Source organism: Chrysochloris asiatica, unplaced genomic scaffold, assembly GCF_000296735.1.
Source record: "Chrysochloris asiatica unplaced genomic scaffold, ChrAsi1.0 scaffold00051, whole genome shotgun sequence".
In the NCBI taxonomy this organism is placed as follows: Eukaryota; Metazoa; Chordata; class Mammalia; order Afrosoricida; family Chrysochloridae; genus Chrysochloris; species Chrysochloris asiatica.
Window position 1 is genome coordinate 1,124,088 of NW_006408569.1, and position 7,101 is coordinate 1,131,188.

A 7,101-nucleotide genomic window follows, 5' to 3' on the forward strand; every position below is an offset into this window, starting at 1 on the left:
TTAAACTTGTCATAGACCGGTAGTAAAGAGTTGACAGACCAGCACTGGTATATGACAGAACTTTTGAGTATCACCATGCTATGAGTTGGAACCGACTCAACAACACACAACAACAACCCTTGCTACACAATGTGTTAAGTGTCAGAATCATTCAAAGGATTAGTATGGCAAGTAGCCTAGTGTCTGGGTCTAGTAGGTAGGGTATGCGACGGCTATATGTCCCGACCTTTCCATCTCTCCAGGCAGAATTCCTACTGGATAGCCCTTAGAACTGCAGAATTAAGGATACGGATGGAGGTGACCTTTCCTTAAGAGATTCAACTTTTGTAGCATCAAGACTTAGGACTTGGACAGGGCTTGGGAAGTGGGATGGGAGAGGTTGTTGAAAGTATGAGTTGCATATCTGTGGTGCTGGCTGTTGATTTCCTACCATGTGCTGCAAGGCAAGTTTGAACCTCAAGGTCAGCAGTTCAAGCTCACCAGCTGCTCCATGGAAGCCCTATACAGGGTCTGTATGAGTCGGAATGGACTCGACGGCATTTAAAAACAACAAACAACAACAACCTGTGGGAATTCAGGGAGCAATGGAGATGAGAAAGGGCTTTGATGGAAGCAAACACTTGAAAGGTCAACTGTCAGATGCCAGTTGACCTCTTGGGGACCTAGGCTCCAAAGCATAAGGACCCAGAAAAAACAAGTAAAATTACTTGCAAGGGCTATATACCATACATCAAAATAAATCTGTTATATTACCTGAACCACTGTGCTTTTTGGTCCACAGTAATTCAAAGCCAAACAAACTATGTGTGAATTGCCATGTGGAACATAAAGCCATACCTCAGGCATCACCAGCCTTTGGATTTAAGGTTACCAAAGTCTCAATCACCAAACTACAAAGGCTTTCCATTTTTATTGCAAGTCAAATATCGTATGCAAAAGACACAAAATGTTACAGAGACATACACTCTATCTGCCCAATCAAAAAAAAAAAAATCAATGAAATAGGGATATTAAGAAATATGTTTGCAATCCAGATCAATATCTTCTATACAAATGAAGACAGAATGGAATAATTTTTTATTTGCAGTAATCAACTCGATGCTACAAATAAAAACTTCAATCTTTTTTTTTTTCCTTCTAAGTCTCAGAGTCTGCCTTACAAGGACCTCAGTATATTTTGTGGATTTAGAGAGGGAAAAGCCTAGTCCCCGGTTTGAGAGGCTATCCATCCACCACTCACAATGCAAGCATCTCAGCCTGGTCCTGGTCTATTAATTTTCCATACACACGGAGCCAGATTCTGCCTGGGATTATTATGCAATTTTCAAAATGGCTTTAAGTCTTTCAACTTACAAAGTTACCATTTACCTTGAACTGGCCTGCTGGCTGGGATGAATGAATGAACACTCTTTCCCAAAGGACCATAATTCATTCTCTGATCATAGCTTATGCATTCGGGAGAATTGGGATCAGTGTGCCTGGCGCCTCCCCTCCCCTCCGCCCCACAAAGGAGTCATACACTGCAAGGGAAGGGGAGACAAAGTGGCTGTGTGCCACGGAGCACAGAGGTGTGGCTGGGGAGGTGTTGACTGGGAGCAGCACCAGTCTAACATATAAGCAACTGTCTACATGATGTGATTTCAGGTGCACCAAAAAAGGCCTCATTGCCCCTCAGTTTAAACACTCCCTTCCCACTGGCGGATGCCTGGAATTCCACCGTTTTTAGAGCTCTGTTCCTTTGGTTTAAAGCTTTGATCCCTGTTAAAATACTCAGAGCCCTGGGTGGGCAGCTCCATTATACTCCACTGACCATAGACACTGGAAAGGGATGAGTTTGAACTTTTCTTCTCTGAAAGCAGTTTTTGAGAGTGGGTTTTGGGGTGTGTGAGGGGAGACACAGTGTACCTGAGGGGGATGAGGAGCATCCCCCAAGACAAACAATGTGTGTGTGTGTGGCCGTGTGCACAGCTGTGTAGGAGCTCCTCCCATGGCGGCAGCTGTTGAACACCCTTTCTTAACCCTCTCCCAGAGAACTTGATTTATGCTGCTCTTGGAGCCATGGAACCAGACTCTCCTCCCAGCTCCAGCAAGATAATAGCTGCTAGCTACAGCTGGGAATTCTCGAGTTCTTTCAAACTGGAGACTAGGAGCGAAAGGTGAAGAAAAGTTCTTCTGGGCCTGCTGTGTAAGGTAGTCTTCCTCTTGGGGGCCCTAAGAGGAAAATGGGGCCCAACTGTGGTATCTAAATGCTTCCAACTGGGCATGAAAGCCCAGAATCATGAATTGTAGAACGCAAACACTGGTTCAATCAGCACATCCCTTTGTGTTTCTAGATGAGTTGTTTGTCTCTTCTAGCTGAAGAATAAGGATGAGTCATTGGCCTGACTTCTAACAGGAGCAGGAAGAGAGCCCTGAAAGGTAAGACAGTCGTTTGTGTTAAAAAGAAAGTAAAAAGGAACAGAAAAACCAGGCTTAAACCAGAGCCACCCATCTACACAGTAATGCAACAGCTTTTATACTTTGCTTAAGGAATTGCATTTTCCTCAGAAAAATCCTGTCTCTGGGTAGGCTGAGTGGACAGCTGCCCAGGGGTGTTCCTGCCAGCTCTCCTGACCCCAAAGCCTGGTTCAGGGCCTGAAGTTACACGATTCAGGTCACGGCTTCGGGGCTGGAAGACTAGGAAGTCTTTGAGAGGTACTTATAAAAATGGAACCACTTCTTAAGCCTGCTAAGTTTTATTAACTCATACCTTTGGTTGGCTTCAAGCTCTGAAGTAGCTGCTTGGAGAGGGCGGGGGAACAGAAACTTTAAGGCCAAAGAAATATTTTACAAAACCTCAGGGCTGCTTTGCCCATGATCCAGCCTAAATCCTAGTCATTCACATACCTCCTCATGAGTTTTGTTAGTTCCTCCTACTCCCCACATGGTTGAACATTTTTCTTTAAACCAGCTCACATTTTTATGGAAATCAATGTTTCACAGCATTACTCCCGTAGCTACATCCTAATGAATGCACTAGCTACATGTTTGTTTGTCTAATACACATGAGAATAAATATTTATTAAAATAAAAAAAAACAACCCCAATAGAAACCTCATTCATTGGTTCACATACCACCAGAGATATACACTGCTCTAGTTGATACAAAGTGTACTAGATATAATAAGATATATTAAAAGTAACTTGCAGTCCCTTTTTTCAAGATACTCAGTATCCAGTAGTTGAAAACAACTGTTGCCTTTGTAGTTAGTTGCATGCTCTGGAAGATCATGAATTTAGGGGAGGTCATGTCTTCCTCTGCGAGGTCATGAAATTCAATCAATGCTTGCCTTCCAATCTGCCCTTTGGTCACAGGGCTCCACAGGTGGAACATATCAAACTCACCAGCCAAATTATGACTCTTAATTGGTGTTTCTTTTAAAGTGGATATGTCATTTGTCAAATGTTCAGTGCAGGCTCAGGCCTAGCCCCAGGCAAAATTATGAAGTAGGAGAAGAATGCCAGATACATAGTCGGCACTCAAATGTTCCTTGAAAAAAAGAATGACTGAGCCTTGACTCCTTCGCTCCCATCCCCCACACCCACTAGGTCACTCTGCTCTTTTAATTCTATCTCCTAAAGAGCTCTGGTTGTTCCTTCACACCCCTCCCACCCCACCTCCCTCCTCCAAATCTTCCTCGGCTATAGGTCTTTATCATTTCTTGTCTGGACAGCCTCTCAACTAGTCTCCTTGCTTCCAATCTTGTCCCTCTTGAAGCCATTCTCCATAACACAACTGGAGAGATCTTTAAATAAGGCAAACATAATCATATCAACCCTTTGCTTAAAATTTCCTTAAGGTTCTCCAGGCTCCTGAGCATGGCTCCAAGAATGCATCATCTGGCCCTTGCTAACCTCTCCTGCTTAGCTTTTCTAACTCCCCAGCCTCGTATCATTACATGCACCTCCTACCTTCCAAAGGGGAGCCATGCCAGGCTCTCTCCTAGTGTCTTTGTTCATGTTGTTTACTTTGCTGGGGCAGCCTTCCCCACCATCTTCTTTTCTTATCTCAGTGCCTACTGGTCTTTCAACTCTGAGGGTAGGGTGTCATCTTCTCTTCAAACTTTCTCTGATCCACCCTCTCACCCCATAGAACTCTGTTTGCCTTTATTACTTATCACACTCAGCGTTAACATTTTCTGTTTGGTTGCCTTCCCCTTTAGATTTTGAAGCCAAGGACCACATGCTAACTAATCTTTGTATCCCCCCTATTTGTTTGTATCCTATAGTACCAAAATACACCAAACCCATTGCCTTGGAATTGATCCCAGCTCATGGAGACCTCATGTGTTACAGAGTAGAATGACTCTATAGGCTTTTCTTGGCTATCAATCTTACAGAAGCAGATCACCAGGCCTTTGTTCTTCAGAGTTGCTGGGTAGGTTTAGGTAAGTCCCAACATTTACATCAGTACCAAAAAGTCTCTTAATACTGAGTCAACTCTGACTCATAGTGACCCTATACAATAAACTAGAACTGTGCCCCATAGGGTTTCCATCGTTTCATTGCAGTGATTACAATCTCCTCCATGCATTATCACACAACAATATTTGCTTCCATTCCCTCTTTTTTGGGGGTGAGGTGGGGTGGGGGAATTTAAACAGAAACACTCAGGAATATTTAATAATTTAAACAACCAAAGGGTACATTCTGCAGCCTGCCTCCTGGCTGCCAGCACACAGTCCCTCTATTTCCATGAGTCCAGAGTCCTCGGCCGATCCCTCCCTCCATGTCCTCATCTCTGCCTCCATCTCTGGTGTCACTGTTTCTCTGGATAGGGTCACGAATTCCGCTCATGCTCTTCTCCCTTGATGGTCCTAGGGTCTTCTGTTTCTGGACTGTAAAATTAACTACTCCTCTGTTTTTGTTACAAAACTTCCACTTTTACAGTTGTGACAGTCGCAATTATTCATGATAACAATTACTCACTATTGAATCATAAGAATCTTATTCCCATCTCTTTTCACCAGACCCGTCTAGACAAGATGAAAACACTTCAGTGGGGACTCTATCTTCCCCCTCACACTCTTAAACTAAATTCCCTCTTGACAACTTGTCAGTCACTTTGTGCCTTTATCACCCCTCATTTTAGGTAGCCAATGTCTAAGTTACCCGTCCCTATCTACCCTGTATACAGAGGGGATGGGATTGAACCTTGATGTGAAGACTCCTTCCCTCTCAGTAGGTATTTTGAGCTACTAAACCCATACGTATAGGTCAAGTTCATCAAATTGTAGCAGTTTGTCCTCATTTCCTTTATCAAAAATTGTTTTTTTAATCTTTCTCTGGTCGAGTTCTGATAATCAAACCATTGGGGCTAGGTCAAATGGGTACTATCTGCAAGTGCGGGTGTTCTTGTGCGTCTCCCCTCACTTCCTATCAGCTGGATGCTTCACTCTCAGCTCTAGCCCTCCATGGCTATGTCCTTGTCTATGGGCTTAGGAGTACCCAGGTCTCACCACACTTTGGCCCAACTATCAAGGCTGTCACTTTTACAGAAGCAGGTTGCCCCTCAAATGGGTTCAAACTGCCAATCATTTAGTTAGCAGCCAAGGGAACGCAGTTTGTGACACTGAGGGTTAAGCAATCTACTGTTAACTGAGAGGTTAGCAGTAGGAATCATTCAACAGCTCTGTGGAAGAAAGACCTGAAAAGTTGCCGACAGTCTAGGAAGCCTAGACATGGAGTTCCTACCATATGCAAAGGCACTGCTCTCAGGTTTGGGGCAGGGGTGCATAAAAAGAATGAGTTAAAGATTCCTACTAAGAACCTATATTGTTGTTGTTGTTAAGTGCTGTCGAGTCAGTTCCAAATCATAGTGAAACCTGTCTAGGGTTTCCAAGGAGTAGCTTATGAGTTTGAACTACCGACCTTGCAGTTCAAACCGACCTTATGGTTGAGTGCTTATCCTATACAGCTCCACACCAGGACTCCTAGAAGCATATTGCTGTTGTTGTTAAGTACCGTGGAGTCGGTTCCGACTCATAGTAACCCTGCACAGGGTTTCCGAGGCTGCAAATCTTTACGGGAGCAGAAAGCCTCATCTTTCTCCCGCGGAACAGCTGGTAGTTTCGAACTGCTGTCCTTGAGGTTAGCAGCCCGATTCGTAACCACTACAGTCAATGATTAAAAGCATTCCTCCTCTGATAGGTGATTAAATCTGGAAGAAGTGGATTTTGAATTGTGAAATGTAAGCAGGGAATTTATTTCGGTCTGTACCTTTCAAACAGCCTTCTAACTCTGCTTTAAACAGGTAGTTCTGAATCAATGAATTACTGTGTGAAATGACTTTCTAATGCATTCTGCTAACTATGATCTCCAAGTTGTTTTGTTACCACTATGTGCCCTCCCTCCCCTTTCTTTCTTTGTTTCGTGGTTTGGGTCATCTGGGCTCTCTTAAGGGAGCTAGGTTCTTTTAACATTGTGGGATCAGGTGCTTTCTCTGACTTTGGCATGGCTCCACTGACTCACAGGCTTACAGACTTCTGAGATAGAGCATTCAAAGATGAGACAGAGTGTGACACCCCCCACCCCGCCACGCGCCACCTCCAAGGGTCCCGGTGATTAAAATACAGAGAATTCCCAGATTGTCACTGCTTGTAAATAGGGTTTGCAAACCCGGCCAGAGCTGTAATGGGAAAACGGCTCCAGGGGTTTTTCTTAGCCAGCAGAAAAGAGGTGACCAGAGGCGAGCTGGACTGGCTTTCCAGATGGCCTGTGGCAAAGCAGACAAGGCGCCTACCCACCCGGAGGAAGGATAGGAAGGCTGTAAAAAATCCGAAAAGGAAAAGCCCTCCCGGCTGTAGGCCAATGAGCGGCGGGAAGGAGGCGTGAGGCTGGGGAACTCTCCTGGAGCCAGTCAGAGGGGCCGGCTGCCGGGAAGCCAATCAGCGCGCCGGAGCCCGCAGCCCCTCTGCAGCAGTTATGCCAGAGCGCCCTGGGTAGAGCGGCGGCGAGTCAGCAGCTGCCTGCACAGTCGGAACCACTGAACACGCCCGCGTCTGCCACCCGCGCCCGGCCCCGCGCTAAAGCGCCCAGCCACGCCCGCCGCGCCCGCACCTC